General features: G+C 37.2%; 1 protein-coding gene across 3 annotated transcripts in view; it reads right to left on the reverse strand.

Moving 5' to 3' along the window:
- The window catches only part of AUTS2 (activator of transcription and developmental regulator AUTS2), a 1,123,105-nt gene that overhangs the window by 641,588 nt on the left and 464,714 nt on the right, over positions 1 to 16,803 (reverse strand). The window lies entirely within an intron of this gene.

The raw sequence follows: 16,803 nt of genomic DNA on the forward strand, positions 1-16,803 counted from the left end.
GTCCAGGATTTGCCAATAAGGAGAGCTTCAAAAGCTGAGTGGTAATATGAAAAGTGGCATGTGTACTAGTTAACTTATGGCCTCTGTAATCATATAAGCCTTTAGATTCCTTATTCTTCAAAAAGTACTATTGCTGATTTTGTTATTGAAACAGTGATCATATGTAATTTAAGATATTTCAGATAGTCAGGTATAAGATTATAAAATGAAAAGTAGCATATAATTGCAGTTAGTTTAATAAATCTTCATCCTGGCATTTGAAAATTTTAAAAGGACTTGTTCAGCAAAAGGTCAAAAACCACTACCAAGAGAAGTTAATAGCTCTCTTAGTATTATATATGCTTATTGATGAGATTGCCACTTTTAAATAATTTGGTAATATGAAGCATTTAAAAATCCTATTTATTTTACCTTCTAACAAATGCTTTTAAAATAAAAAAAATTATTTTCTTATTCTTTTGAAGTCAATCCAGCAAATACCTTCTAACATCCCATACAAAGACAGAAATGTTTAAACCTCTGTACTACCAAACACTGATATAATAATAAAAATAATAATAACAACCACCACGATATTTGTAAAAGAAACCCAATTGGTTATAGAAGTAAATATATTCTCCTGAGTAAATTTTTAAATGAAAAGGTACTTTCTAGGTACCTAAAAGTGGTATAAGCTTTGTCATAATAAAAAGTAATCATTTGTATGACCTGCAGTACCAGTGCGCTCCACTGGAAACATGAGCACTAGGTGAATTTTTTTTTTTTTTAACATCTTTATTGGAGTATAATTGCTTTACAATGGTGTGTTAGTTTCTGCTTTATAACAAAGTGAATCAGTTATACATATACATATGTTCCCATATCTCTTCCCTCTTGCTTATCCCTCCCTCCCACCCTGCCTATCCCAGCCCTCTAGGTGGTCACACAAAGCACTGAGCTGATCTCCCTGTGCTATGCGGCTACTTCCCACAAGCTATCTATTTTACGTTTGGTCGTGTATATATGTCCATGCCACTCTCTCACTTTGTCACAGCTTACTCTTCCCCCTCCCCACACATCCTCAAGTCCATTCTCTAGTAGGTCTGTGTCTTTATTCCTGTCTTACCCCTCGGTTCTTCACGACATTTTGTTTTTCTTAAATTCCATATGTATGTGTTAGCATACGGTATTTGTTTTTCTCTTTCTGACTTACTTCACTCTGTATGACAGACTCTAGGTCCATCCACCTCACTACAAATAACTCAATTTCGTTTCTTTTTATAGCTGAGTAATATTCCATTGTATGTATGTGCCACATCTTCTTTATCCATTCATCTGTTGATGGACACTTAGGTTGCTTCCATGTCCTGGCTATTGTAAAGAGAGCTGCAATGAACATTTTGGTACATGACTCTTTTTGAATTATGGCTTTCTCAGGGTATATGCCCAGTGGTGGGATTGCTGTGTCGTATGGTAGTTCTATTTGTAGTTTTTTAAGGAACCTCCATACTGTTCTCCATACTGGTTGTAACAATTTACATTCCCACCTGCAGTGCAAGAGTGTTCCCTTTTCTCCACACCCTCTCCAGCATTTATTGTTTCTAGATTTTTTTCATGATGGCCATTCTGACAGGTGTGAGATGATATCTCATTGTAGTTTTGATTTGCATTTCTCTAATGATTAATGATGTTGAGCATTATTTCATGTGTCTGCTGGCAATCTGTATATCTTCTCTGGAGAAATGTCTGTTTAGGTCTTCTGCCCAGTTTTGGATTGGGTTGTTTGTTTTTTTGATATTGAGCTGCATGAGCTGCTTGTAAATTTTGGAGATTAATCCTCTGTCAGTTGCTTCATTTGCAAATATTTTCTCCCATTCTGAGGGTTGTCTTTTGGTCTTGTTTATGGTTTCCTTTGCTGTGCAAAAGCTTTGAAGTTTCATTAGGTCCCATTTGTTTATTTTTGTTTTTATTTCCATTTCTCTAGGAGGTGGGTCAAAAAGGATCTTGCTGTGATTTATGTCATAGAGTGTTCTGCCCATGTTTTCCTCTAAGAGTTTGATAGTTTCTGGCCTTACATTTAGGTCTTTAATCCATTTTGAGCTTATTTTTGTGTATGGTGTTAGGGAGTGTTCTAATCTCATACTTTTACATGTAGCTGTCCAGTTTTCCCAGCACCACTTATTGAAGAGGCTGTCCTTTCTTCACTGTATATTCTTGCCTCCTTTATCAAAGATAAGGTGACCATATGTGCGTGGGTTTATCTCTGGGCTTTCTATCCTGTTCCATTGATCTATATTTCTGTTTTGGTGCCAGTACCATACTGTCTTGATTACTGTAGCTTTGTAGTATAGTCTGAAGTCAGGGGGCCTGATTCCTCCAGCTCCGTTTTTCATTCTCAAGATTGCTTTGGCTATTCGGGGTCTTTTGTGTTTCCATACAAATTGTGAATTTTTTTGTTCTAGTTCTGTGAAAAATGTCAGGGGTAGTTTGATAGGGATTGCATTGAATCTGTAGATTGCTTTGGGTAGTAGAGTCATTTTCACAATGTTGATTCTTCCAATCTAAGAACATGGTATATCTCTCCATCTATTGGTATCATCTTTAATTTCTTTCATCAGTGTCTTATAATTTTCTGCATAGAGGTCTTTTGTCTCCTTAGGTAGGTTTATTCCTAGATATTTTATTCTTTTTGTTGCAATGGTAAATGGGATTGTTTTCTTAATTTCACTTTCAGATTTTTCATCATTAGTGTATAGGAATGCCAGAGATTTCTGTGCATTAATTTTGTATCCTGCTACTTTACCAAATTCATTGATTAGCTCTAGTAGTTTTCTGGTAGCATCTTTAGGATTCTCTATGTATAGTATCATGTCATCTGCAAACAGTGACAGCTTTACTTCTTCTTTTCTGATTTGGATTCCTTTTATTTCCTTTTCCTCTCTGATTGCTGTGGCTAAAACTATGTTGAATAAGAGTGGTGAGAGTGGGCAGCCTTGTCTTGCTCCTGATCTTAGTGGAAATGGTTTCAGTTTTTCACCATTGAGGATGGTGTTGGCTGTGGGTTTGTCATATATGGCCTTTATTATGTTGACGGAAGTTCCCTCTGTGCCTACTTTCTGCAGGGTTTTTATCATAAATGGGTGTTGAATTTTGTCGAAAGCTTTCTCTGCATTTATTGAGATGATCATATGGTTTTTCTCCTTCAATTTGTTAATATGGTGTATCATGTTGATTGATTTGCATACATTGAAGAATTCTTGCATTCCTGGAATAATCCCCACTTGATCATGGCAGCACTAGGTGAATTAACTCTGAAGTTATACAGGGTGATTTTAGCACTGTGCCAAGGAGGTCCCCATACACTACACTGTCCTGCATCACTCATTTGCATCCTTTGCCTGGCCTCTGAGGAACCTGAATTGGAGACTCAAGGTTTACAACAAACTTGACTACAATATAGTGATTTTCACTCGGCTCCGGAAGATTTCAAGTTATGAAGCCTCTCCCATTTTTAACCTGGACAAAATAGACATAGGGAATGGGATAATTCAATTTTGAATGAGTGGCAGGTAAGGTAAAGAAAGCTTACATAGAGAGTCATAAATTTCCCCACTATCAGAAATTCTTGGTCGAAACACATGGCCTTTCTCTAAGATGCAGAAATATTCAAATACATAGTTTCCAACTCTTGGCATGATTTTACCTGATTTGCATAAATTAATGAAGAAAGAACTTGACCATTTTTCTTAACTGAACTCAGACATGAGAAGACAAATAGTAGACCCCTTGGAAACATAAACTGGAATCCCATGCAAAGGGAGGTGTGTTCTCTCCCTTGGAGGTCCACCCATCTGGCAGATAACTAGAGATAAGATGACACTAGCTCATTTTCAGGGTAAGAACTTCAATACACCAGTGTTTGGCTATCAACATGAGGGAAAGGCTAGTAAATGAAGGGTCTGTTCTTGGCTCTTGCAGCTATATTGCTAACATATATTCTCACTGGTACCTAGAATATCTCGTTGGCTCCATGTAACTAAGAAATGAAGCAATTAATGTGCCTACTATAACAGAATATGCAATCTTCATATTATTTCTAAGAATCAGAAAAGCTCTGTAAATTATATTTTATTTCCCAATTTACAGATGGAGAAACCAAACCAGAAAAAGACTAAGTAATCCTAACAAAGTCACAAAAAGCAGAAAACAGCAGAGGCAGGACTAGAACCAACACCAGCCTGACTCGATAAGGACTAGCCCTCAGTCGTTAGACACAGCCAGTGGAGCATAGAAAGAACAACATGTCCTTAGAAATTTCAGCTTCCCTTCATCCCTCCAAATGTATAAAATCTCCCTTGATATTGAATATAAAGTCATCAGCAAGTTCTAAGGGAAAACAGCTCTATGACATCCTCATCACATCATGGAAAAAAAGAAACAACTCATCCTACTTAAAAAAAATAAAGTGAAAAAGAATACACATAATATATGCACAGCAGGTAGGAAAAAAAAACTACAGCTATTTGGGACAGTGGTGTGTTTTAAAATTCTTTTTCACTTCCACATTCCAAATTCCCTAAACTCTGAACAGATCGAAGTTTTACAGATTATCCCTCAAAAAAAAAAAAAAAAGACAAGAAACACAAATTAATAACTATTTAAGCATTCTGTTTCATCATGATAACAAACAGATGGTTTTAATATTCTGGAGGCTAATTCCTGAACAATTAAAAACACAGCAAGACATTAAGATCTAATGAAACATTTTAACTACCAGTATATGCATCTGCCATTAATTCCCACACAGTAAGGTCTTGGATCTCCTCAATCTGTTCTTTATTAAGGAAAGTTTTTCCACTCCGAATTTAGTGAAGTAGAGAATTAACAACTGTTTTCAATCAGCAATCAGCAGGGTATTTCGCCAATGTGTACTGAAACCACTGTACACTATCAGACTTAAATTTATTCTTATGATGGCTTTGATGTACACACATTCGCAATTTAAGAACAGATCCAGTTTTCTAATTAGGTGTTTTCTCCCCAAAACCCATGCCACATTAGCCCCTTAATATACAACAGAAACTCTCATTGAGCGGTTTCTAAAAACGGTATATTTGTTTAATAATGCAGTTGACTTTTGACTCAGACTGCCAAAAATATCCCAGACTGCAGCTTCTACCACTGTAACAACATGTAAAGGCAACAATCACAAGAACACTGAAAGACAACTAGACATATCGCATTCTCATATCTGGCAGGTTAAGACAGTTACCAGTTACCATTAAGCTGCTTTCATTTTTATGATTATAATAACACTGTACGTATTTGTTTGCTATAATATAACTTCCCCCAAGTTGTACACAATTTACCAAATTTAATTCTCACATAAATCTTCTGTGGTAAGCAAAGTAAACTGTGATGTGTCCCCATTACAGACAAAGAAATTAAAGTTCAGAGATGAATGACCCAACCAACGGCACCTACAGAGGTGGTGGTTAGCAGAGCTACATAATATGATCCTTGGTCCCTGGCTGAATACTGTGTTTATTGTCCTTAAGGCAGTGTCTACAATTTGCTGCACTAAGCTATAAGTTCTTCTCACAACACCTGTGAGGCAAACATAATTATTACCATTTTAAGGCAAAGTAAGTGGAGGCATGTTTTAACCCAAGGTTAAACAGATATGAAGAGGCAGACCTAGGGTTCACAGCCAGGCCTTTTATCCTAGGGTGTGTGTGATTCCACAATATTATGCTATCCTCCAGAGTGTCGTCATCATTCATGGACAATGCAGACATGTTATAACCAACCACCATGTGACCGTTCTTCTGGGCAAATAACAACATTTTGTAATTTAGTGACCAAATATTTCAGGGTGAGCAATTAGCAAATTAGCTATAAATAATTATTCTGATATCTTTGTAATGGAAAAAATTAAGTAAATACCATCACATATCTTGGGTTTTTAATTAATTAATTAATTGGTTGATTAATTAACTTATTTTACACGTCACACCACATGGCATGTGGGATCCTAGTTTTCCTACCAGGCATCAAACCTGTGCCCCCTGCAGTGGAAGCACGGAATCTTAACCACTGGACTGCCAGGGAAGTCCCTATCTTGGTTACTTTTATAACTGTGTCTCTCAGTTCTGAACAACTAATACATAATCTAATGTACCTGAATCTTAATATATTAAATGTATTAATCTAGGAACTAAATTCTATAAAACTATTTCAAATTTCCTCACAGAATGACTAATAATCAAAATACGTTTTAATACGGGGTAGGATTGTTTTGGTCACGTGAGACCCAGCCAAGCAATTGAGAATACAATTTCATTTACTTTAGCCATCTGAAGTAAGAAATTTAGATTAATTTAATGGTAAGGTTAAAACAATAAACTCTAATCGATAAGCTACTTTTACTTCTTATTCAAAATCTATAGGTATCAAGCAGTTCTTGTCCGGTTTATAGCTTAACTGTTACTCCTAGCTCTGAATTTAGTATAAGATTATCAGAGGGGAAAAAAGGAGAGAAGCATGTAGCCTATACTACTTATCCAGAAAGCTCTGCTAAATTCTAGTGTTCCTGCCTATAATAAATATACACGTGCATGTATGCTATAGACTGAATGTTTGCGTCCCGTTCAAATTCATATGTTGAAACCTAATCCCCAATGTGATGTTATTAGAAGGTGGGGCCTTTGGGAGGTGATTAGGCTATGAGGTGGAGCTCTTATGAGTGGCATCAGTGCCCTTATGAAAGAGATCCCAGAGAGTTCCCTCACTCCTTCTACCGTGTGAGAAAACGGGAAAAGAAGGCTATCTCTGAACCACGAAGTAGGCCCTTAGCAAACACAGAATCTGCCTGCTCCTTGATCTTGGACTTCCCAGCCTCCAGGACTGTGAAAAATAAATTTATGTCGTTTATAAGCCACCCAAGTTTACGATGTTTTGTTATAGCAGCCAAAATGGACTAAGACAATGTACATATATATATACATACACATATACATATGTTATCTAAGCAAAGAAATTACATTCTAAAACTACCTACATAGAGATGCCAGAGAGCTCACAGCTCGTTGTAAAAGGAAATCACCAAAAACACTAAATACTGCAAAGTAAAAAGGTTGTATGCAGCATCTGCTTCATACTTCTTTGCTCCTGTACCATGAAAGCTTAATGATGGCTTTAAACAAAAATGTTACGGATAAATACATAAAGCTACTTTTAAAAATACAAAATAATTGTGGGGTTTTGCCTAGCAATCAAGATAAACATATTTTAAATGTATTATTTGCCAAATACTTAGCCAGAGCAATAACACAGAGAATATTTTTTAGAAGACTAAGAGGGTATATTGTCATAGCAATGACTAGTGATGACATGGGAAGGAAATTCAAGTTGGTAGAGAGAGAAAATATTTTTACTGAAATGATATTTTATTTCCACAGGGGGGAAAAAAAAAGAAATCCCTGATGACACATTAAAAAGTCATTATGGATACATACTTACTTACTACCTTTTTAGAAGAAAGATGGGGGGAGGGGTCTGCACCTTTTTTTGGCAGTTCTCATGAAAATTCATAAGCCAGATGGCATTCAATAAATGTAAAGAGCTAAAGAATTTAGTTTTATAGAAAAACATCAATTAGCATAGGAAGATTAGCAATTAAACAATCATTATACAACATATCAATATTACTAACTAGTAAGCATATACACTAAATTTCTAATGTGAACTCTGTTAGAAACAAATATTTTTGAAGCACTGCTATTTTACTGTGAAAAGTGTATCAGTACTTCATTATAGTTATCTTTGGGTACCTCGTTACTGCCGTATTGTAACAAAGTCCTTTCTGGATCTCCTCAGAAACTACAGTGGTTCCTCAGCAACTGACCTTTGGCCCAAATTCATTTGCTTTTTTATTCAAATTTTTAAAATGTATCAACTTTTTCTATACTTGCAAATCAGTTTGGTCGTCTTGAACAAAAGAATGGAACAGCCATTAAAGCTCTCTGCTTCCTGTGGTCACGTCTATGGGGTAATACAATACAAAGAGATCATTTAAGCTCCACTCTTAAAGTTCCATCCATAAGGATGTCAGACCAAATCCAAAAGGTACCTAAAGCACAAAGATAATTTGTGTAAAGATGGCTATAACCAAGCATTTTTGAAGATGAAAGACTGCAAATGCAAAAGACATTAAGATTCAAAAGAGTAAGAGGTTCATGAAGTTCAATGAGAGATACAATAAGCACACAGCGGTATTTCTAAAATAATCATGACCAGGAGAAGCGTCACTATCGAAACAAATTTTAACCTTAAGGAATCTTCTTGTTTGAAACTTATGCTTTCTAAAACCCTGGAATACTATTTAAGCATATTTATTTATTGGCCATTTTTTATCGCTTTTCCTCTAACCCCCAACTTTCTGTGACACTTACTTTCAATATGCTTTTCAAAGATAGTTTCAGATGGAATCCAAATCAGAGATATGAATATGTATGTAAGTAACTGAAGGGTGGATACTGCAGAAGAATAAACACTTGTACCAATTATGCCTTTTTATCATTTCTGTTCTAAAAGTTAATAAAACATACTTTTCCACTGCAGTGACTGGAAATATTACCAGAAGAAAATGTTTTCAGAACCTCACTTTTCTAAAAAGATCTTCAAAATTTAAGTAGACTTGTGATATCCATCCTTTTTATTTAATATTAAATAGGGTCTATAATTGAGACACAACATACTTTTTTTTGCCATACAAATGCAAAAGGTCTTCCTAAATGAAACCTTCTGATCTATGTGAAAGAATAAGTATTTTCTATTTCCTGAAATCCTTGCTATCACTAGAGCAGAGAGAAGACTGCTTGCTGTGAAGCAAGTCCAAGAGAGGCAAGAACAAGAACCCCTGAGCTACAGGACCTTAAGCTGAAAAAGGACCCCCACCAGCCAAAGTCAATACTCAAAAACCTGTTACTCCAGTCACCTCTGGAAGAAATTCAATGAGTGAGAAACAGGAAAAAATCAAGGAAGATATTTAGATCCAAGAATTTTAACCTAAGTTGATTTTTCAACCAAAGGAGGGAAAGTTTACCTTTACCTTTAAGCTTTCAATTCTAAAAAAATATTGATTCCACACAGCATTTGGAATTGAATCCACAAGAACTTGTACCAGATTCCCTTTCTTGCCTCCTTCTCCTAATCTCCAAGCTAGATAAGGGAAAGGAAAAAGAGAGAGAGCTTTTAAAAGAAATGTTGATGAGGTTATAGAAACACCCTAGGGTGTGGGGCTTTGTCCATGGACTAAATGGCTAAAAGGTATGATGATGGGTAGGAATTTATAAGTACCAACAATCTGTGGAATTAAAAGAAACACTTCTGGGAACAGGAAAAAGTAGCTTAAAACCTCTGGGTTCATGAGGCCAAGAAAAAAATAAAAGACATGGTCTATAACACCAAATACTAAAGAACTGCAAAGGTAAAAAATCATCCCTTCCCTTTTTTTCTTTCTTGAGTGAGACAGAAAACCTAGTGAAATTCCAGGCTGTCAACCACTGGCACCCCACAGCTAGCCATGGCAACAGCTGCACAGCTCTGTTGTAATAAACTGGAACAATTTAATAGCTTTTATTGTTCTACAGTGGTGTCTGAGCATAGCCACTCTCCCCTCTTAGGACTCCAGGGCCCCGCAAGGGCAGCAATGAGAGAAGATCTCATTTACCTAAAAGCACTTATAAATTTTTAATTTGCTTTAACAAGTAAATTAACAAGTCCCTCATTCAGGCAAGTTTTATGGCTTCTTGCCACTTGGGGAAGGCCGTAAAAGTTTTATAGATAATCTAGAGCTACTGAGATTGCTCATAATAAATTGTCTGTTTCCTGTTATTTTATCAAACCACTGGGCTTCTAATGACTTAAAGTCACAGTTCCCTTATATTCAGGCTTTTTATGAGGCCATATTGATAAACTCCAAAGAATACCTTAAATTATACTGGGCCCCTGCTAACCATTACAAAGTTTTTTTTTTTTTTTTTTTTTTTTTAATGGGAGTTTACCTTAGCTCACACCCTGCTAATAAATGTTGCAACGTGTTTTGGAGACACCATGCCCATTGTACATACTATTTAAGATGCCGCCTTAGGCAGAGTTTCCATTAGCAAATACTTTAAGGTAGCTGCAACCTGATCTGTTCTAGTACAGACTCACCAGTAGTTCCACCCACTGGACTGTGGTGCTCTCTAGACTGCTACATTTTCTCCCAGAAAGGAGCAGCCTGATGACTATCTGTACATGCATGGTGAGAGCAGCTAAGCCTCAAATGTGTGGATCAGAGTTTGACCCTGGATTAACATTAAATTTAGCTCTCGGTTACCAGCAAGCCATTCAGACCTGAACGAACCTGAAGTCAGGGTGGCAGGAAGGAAAAGAAGCAAAGGCAAATCTCATTCACTAATTATGGAGTGCCTGTTATCAGCCAGGAATAGGGCTGGCAATGTGTAGAATACAGAGATGAGTTAAATATTCAAATTGATTGTAAGACACACCACTTATTAACTGCACAGATATACTCAGTATTAGATGTCAATGACAAAGTAAGAAGAAAGAAATATCCTCTCCAATTCAGTCTCTGACCATGTGGAGTTAGTGAAAGTGCTAAGTGCCCAGTCTGCTTTGTGATGACCTTTATATATTACACGTATGCATGCGCACACATAAAAACATGCAAAGTAAAGATCAAAAGGCATGTGCTTTTTCAGTTTAGTCTACCTAGGGAGAATCTTAGGAAAAAGTCACCCACCACCAAGGACAGAATGATCTATGAAGGCCTTTAAACAAAATGATTCAAAAGGCCAAGAGATCACATCACAGTTCACGCAGACACAAAACGCACTGCAGGAAGCACGCTGACTTCTTATATTCATATTGATTTTCCTCCCAGAAAACACAACTTTGCAGATTAGTATCACCCAGTGTAATCTCACATGAAGGTTCGCTGTTTAAATAATGACTATTCTTGTGTGGCTTCGTATTTCTCATTCTTATTTTAATTATACCACTTTATTCAATGCTGCAGAGTATGAACCTCTTGGCCAAGGTGTCAGAACCCAGTCACTGAGAATGCATTCATAATGATTCTTTTCAATTTCACCCGTTTCTAGGGGGAACAAATTCAAGCCAGCAAAGCTTAGTGTCACTGCTGCCACCACAAGACCACATTCTAAGGATAGTACATACATGTTGATGCTGGTTATTCCACCTGCAGGGAAACTTCATTTCTATCCTAATTTCAATGTTATATTCAAATTCTTCTACCCGATAGAGGAAAGATCCGATGACTTCCAAGTTCTACATGAACTCAGCACTATCTTTCTTCTGATTTTTTTTTCCAATTTAAGAAAATGGAATATAGTTGGTCTCAATAAATGTTATTCCCTCTAGAAAATCTGAATGACAGTGAAAATAATACAATCTCACCCAAGTCTTGTCCTTTACAAGGTACTTCCACATACATGGCTTCGTTCAAACTTCATAATCCTATGAAGCATTAGAACTATCTCCAGTTTGCAGATGTAAAACTTTATTCAGAGAGGCTGACTATTTGTCCCAGTTCACGCAGCCAGAAAGAAGTACACCAGGTCTTAAACCCAAAGTTGTGGAGATACAAGTGAAGAGGGCAATATAAGAATATCTTCAGTAAATACATCAGGCTTATGTATGTCTATAAGTACACATCCTGCGAGAATGCTATCTTGCTGCTCTTAGACCTGTGTGCTAAATTACTATCTAGAGCTAGTGTGGATCAAGTGGCTTTACTCAATTCCATAACCAAACACAGCCAGTTTATTCCTTGTAAACTGCAAACCATTGACTTCAACAGGAATTAGGTGAGGTGCTTTTTTCTTTTAAGAGCCTATCACAGAGTTTAGAGCATTCGAAGATGCTTAATACATTTTTATTGAATTCCAAGCCAATATAAAATTTGTGAGTATACAGTTACATGATTATTTATTTTAGTCTGTCCCTCCAACAGTTGATAAACCACAGTAGAGCAGAGACTGCACGTCTTTTTTCTAACCATTGTATCCCCAGTGCCTAGCATAGCATCTGGCATACAGTAGGTACTCAATAAATGTCTGTTAAATGAATGTACAGCTCAATGCCCACTCATTACCACTCCTAAAAATACCTCCAAAATAAGATGTGTCAAATCCTCTCATAATGAGCACTATGGAACACCGTCTCTGAATATAAAGAAAAGCATTATTAGGTAGGCTCCAAGAAGTATACAAGGTTTATAAGACTGTCATGTGTGTATGAGTACAAATGTGTGTATGAGTATACACGTCTACAAAGAAAGCCTTAGCCACATAAACACCCACCCACACACACCCTTAATCTATGACCTAATCCTCTCGAGTTTATTGGTGATTGCCTTTCATTAATCAAAAATCATTAAAAAATATTTGCCCAGCCCTCTGGCTTGTCTGTAGCAGTGGCAGGCAGCTTGCCAAATGTTATTTCCACAGAAGTAAATGAGATCATTCCTTGCTTGCACCTAAGTCCTTTAGAATTCAGAAGTTTTTCAGTTCACGATTCAGGTTAATCTTTTCCTTTCTTTAAGAACAGAGCATCCTCTTTGCAGATCTCCCTGAGGGCTTGGTATTTGCAACATCAAACAGAACACACAAACCATTGCACCCACTTCCAAAAGCCTATTATACTGTCAATTGGTTTCCTAACTGCAGCCAAGGGGGAAGGCTTACAGACTCCTAAGCCTTTTTTTTTGGGTGGGGTGGGGTGGGGAAGGGGGACTGCTGGAAAGTATCCATAATTTCTCCAAACTACCACCGCATTTTGTTTCACTAAAGAACACCTAATAAGACGGGCAACATTCCAAGGAGGGGAAAAGCAACTTGAACTCACTAACTATAAATCTCACCCCTCTTTTATTTCTTACTCTCTCTCAAACTTTCACTTGTTGGCAGGCTCTGAGGATGGGGGACTGTCATGCATGGCTACCAGTGAGTCTTTTCCATACTACTTAAGGAATTGTAATAAAATGCAGATCCACAAGAAACAAAGTCCAAAGTGGGGCGAGAGTTGTGGCAGCGCCTTACAGTACTGTATGACTTATGTTTTACTATTCGCTATGGGATGCCTAAGAAGGGCTAGAGTAAAAATGGGGAGGAAAATAGGCATAGACAGGTTTTTAACTTTCAAATCAATCAAGTATGTTCTGCATGTTTCCTTTGCTTCTTTAGAATCAATCCAAAGTAATATAAGCCCAAGGGGAATCTGCGGCTGTCAGCCTGTACCAGCAGGGATTCACCTCCCTAATTGTTAACAGAGTTTGTGCATATCTGTTCCAAAAGGACACCACTAATGGGTCCCAAGTAGGACAAGGCTTCCAAAGCATGCAGTAATATACAAAACAAGCACTCATGGCACACACACAAATATGTATATAAATACATGAATCCCCCTTAGGTTGAACATTAAACCATTTATCTTCTCTAGAGGTCCACATTTTCCTTTTTCCTTCCTGTAAGTTTTTCACAGTTGGTTACTACAGGGAAAATGGAAATGTCCTCAAAGGGCTGCATGTCGTAGAAATGGGAATGATGGGAAGACAATGAAAGAGGAGAGCACAGAAGAGAACAATACATGCTTTACCAACAGCTGCACACCTGTGTGTCATGAGTCAAATCACAAAATTCTGTAATTTCCTTCATCTGGTCCCTAATCACCTCTTCCAGGAAGGCCTGACATAGCTGTGAAGGCTTCAACACATGGAGTACTTCTGTTGAAGCCTTCTAAATAAATTCTGGGTAAAGTCCTCAAAGGCTGTTGAGTTTAGATACTTGACAGAACTTCTATATTCACACGATGACATACTCTATAAACAGCTTACATGTTCTCTGCCACCTGGGTGTTAGCAAGGTCACTTATTTTTGATACAGAATCTCCTGGCCTTCAGCCTAGGCAGCCTAGCAGCTGAAAAGGGGTGACTCACTCCGTGTGAAATGCATTAGACACAGCTCACCTGTACATGCCCTTCGTGTCTCCTCATAATCTCCTTTCTCTCTATTCTGAGTTAATCTTTCAACTTATAAATTGATAAGAAATGCATCCACTGTGGATAATTTCTTCCCTCTAGAGAAGGCTCTTCTCTCATGCAAAGCCTGTCCATAAAAGTGAAGGAAGGAAGACAACTGAATCATTCATCCTGTTTAAAAAAAAAATTCAACTGACGATGTTGCCTAGGATCCACGGGTGTTACTGAGCCAAGCAGAGATTACCACCCGCAATTTTTGACTTTTGATTTTTATTTAACAACTCATTTGTATAACCTCAATGAATGGAGGCAGCAGACCTGAAGAGATGTGCAGCTGAAGTTCTATCAAGCTGGAAGGTTATGTCAGCTGCCAAGTCTGGAAATGGAGCCCTGCACAGCAAGAAAATGGTGAGAGATTGGTTACAGCCATAAGTGATTGATCTGTCTGAAAATACGGGCTAGGAATCATGGGATTAATGTTAGTGCTCCAGCTGGGCCGCATTGCTCATTTCCCTCCAGCTCTCTGACAACAAAGACATGCCTCTTTCTCCAGGGACAAGAAATTTTTATTAAAATCTTTGTACAACTTAGAAGCAAAGCATCCTAGAGATTTGGGGAGGAGGGGAGGTACAGCCATTATAAGGAAACCATCCTACAATTTTAGTTTGATCTGGTTTTTATTTCAAACCAGTCACCAGCCTTCTTCCCATGGCCAAATGTACTTGCCCCTCAGCTCCGCAGACATGGAGAGGGAGCCCCGCTATTGGGATGCTTAGCTGGAGAGAAGTGGATGAGTAAATCGGTGGAGAGCTGCAAGGAAAAATAAAGTGGGAAGGCGTCCAAAACTGCAGCTGTGCTGCCCCATTAAAAAGCTGAAACTCATTCTGCTGTTCGACCTCATGCTTATCACCACATAACTATTCATCAAAGAAATTTCAGTGCAATTAATTAAATTATTCCCATGCCTGTGCCACGGAGTCGTTATTCCAGTATCAGCTTTCACTCACACTGTCTTAAGCTCATGTCTGCATGCCAAGTCACTACTCTGGGGTTGTCCAGTCTCAATAAAGCTGGGCTCCTCACCACTCACAGAGGCTATCATTTCTCTTTTTTATTGCCATTTATTTTCCACTAGGATTTTGCTGCCAGTATATTGGCAGGACTTCCAGTATATGGATGTAATGAAATCTACCACAGACACTTAACACAGGGTCAGGATGGAGCGCAGCTCATGTGAAGCTGTAATATAATAAACAAATGCTTTCAGAAGGAGGATTTTATCAGCTCAAAAATAGAATTTGGTGTTCTCTGGTACCAAGTGCAGAAAGAGTTGGAGTCATTTGAAAATTCTTGTGATAATTAAGTTTATGGCTGAAGTATGCCTAACATAGGAAATCTGAGCTATAACAGAGATTCCTTTTCATCTGCCAAAGCCGGTTAACTAAAAAGGAAGAGAATAAAAATGTACTGCTGAAAGTATCATTTTTATACAGCCATCTCCTTAGTCATCGACCTGTAAGGAACACATTCATATAATTTGAAGGATTTGACTGCTGTTTACAGAACTTTTCTCTGTTATAGATATAGCAAAATATAAGTGAGATTAAAAGAATAACACCCTCTACTTGTTAACCAGCAGATGAATATTTAAGGCAAATTACAGGACTGGGACAAAGTACACGCCTAGAAATATTTCCACTAAATTTTACATTCTAACAAGATGGCAGCCTTCATATAAATACAACACTGGGAAGATACAGATAGCACTTTAGGAAATTTAGTGCTGATGTGACTCAGAACTGAAAAGTAGGTGCTCAGATAATCACCACAGTATCCAGATGGCCAGCCACCATCTCAGGCTTGAGGACCATTTTTTCATCACCTAACTTCCAAGAATATCAGGAGGTACGTAAGCCGAAAAGGAAAACACGTGATTATAAAAGCAGAGGCTCTAATACACGAGCTTCCTTTAAAACCTCACCAATCCCAGAGTTTAAATGTGAAAACAGTGTTTTGTTCCAAGTGTTGAGACTAGATTCTGTCACTCTAAATATCAAATGCTTGGTAGTAACTTCTATATGGACTATTTGAAAATTTCTTCATTAGTATATTATTAAATTGGACCGTTAGGAAAGGAAACAATTAGGTGAAGATAATCAAAATAGGCTGAAAATTTTCTAAATTTGACAAAAAAACTATAAACCCACAAATGTAAGAGGGTCAAAGAACCCTGAGCACAAGAAACATAAAGAAAACTACACCAATGTATATCATAATCAAATTGTTCAAAACAAATAATAGAGAAATTCTTAAAAGCATACAGGAAAAAAAGACACATTATATATAGAGGAAAAAATAAGGATGATAGCTGATTTTGCCATGGAAAACAATGCAATTGAGCAAACAGTGGAATATTTTTAACGTACTGGTAGAAAAAAATTATCAACCCACAATTCAATACACAATTAAAATTTCTCGCAAAAACAAAAGTAAAATGAAGACTTTTTCAAAACTACAAAAGCTGAAAGAAGTAATCGCCCCACACCTGCACTATAAGAAATGTTAAAGGATGTCCTTTAGGCAGAAGACAAGTGATAACACAAAAATACAGATCTGCACCAAAGAATGAGGTGATAGTATAACAACACAGGTAAGTATAAATTTTTTCCTTATTATTTAAGTCCCTTCAGAATATAATTAATTATAAATCAGTAGCAAGGTACTATGGAGTTTATAACATACATAGAAGTAAAAAA

Source organism: Lagenorhynchus albirostris, chromosome 15, assembly GCF_949774975.1.
Source record: "Lagenorhynchus albirostris chromosome 15, mLagAlb1.1, whole genome shotgun sequence".
NCBI lineage: Eukaryota > Metazoa > Chordata > Mammalia > Artiodactyla > Delphinidae > Lagenorhynchus > Lagenorhynchus albirostris.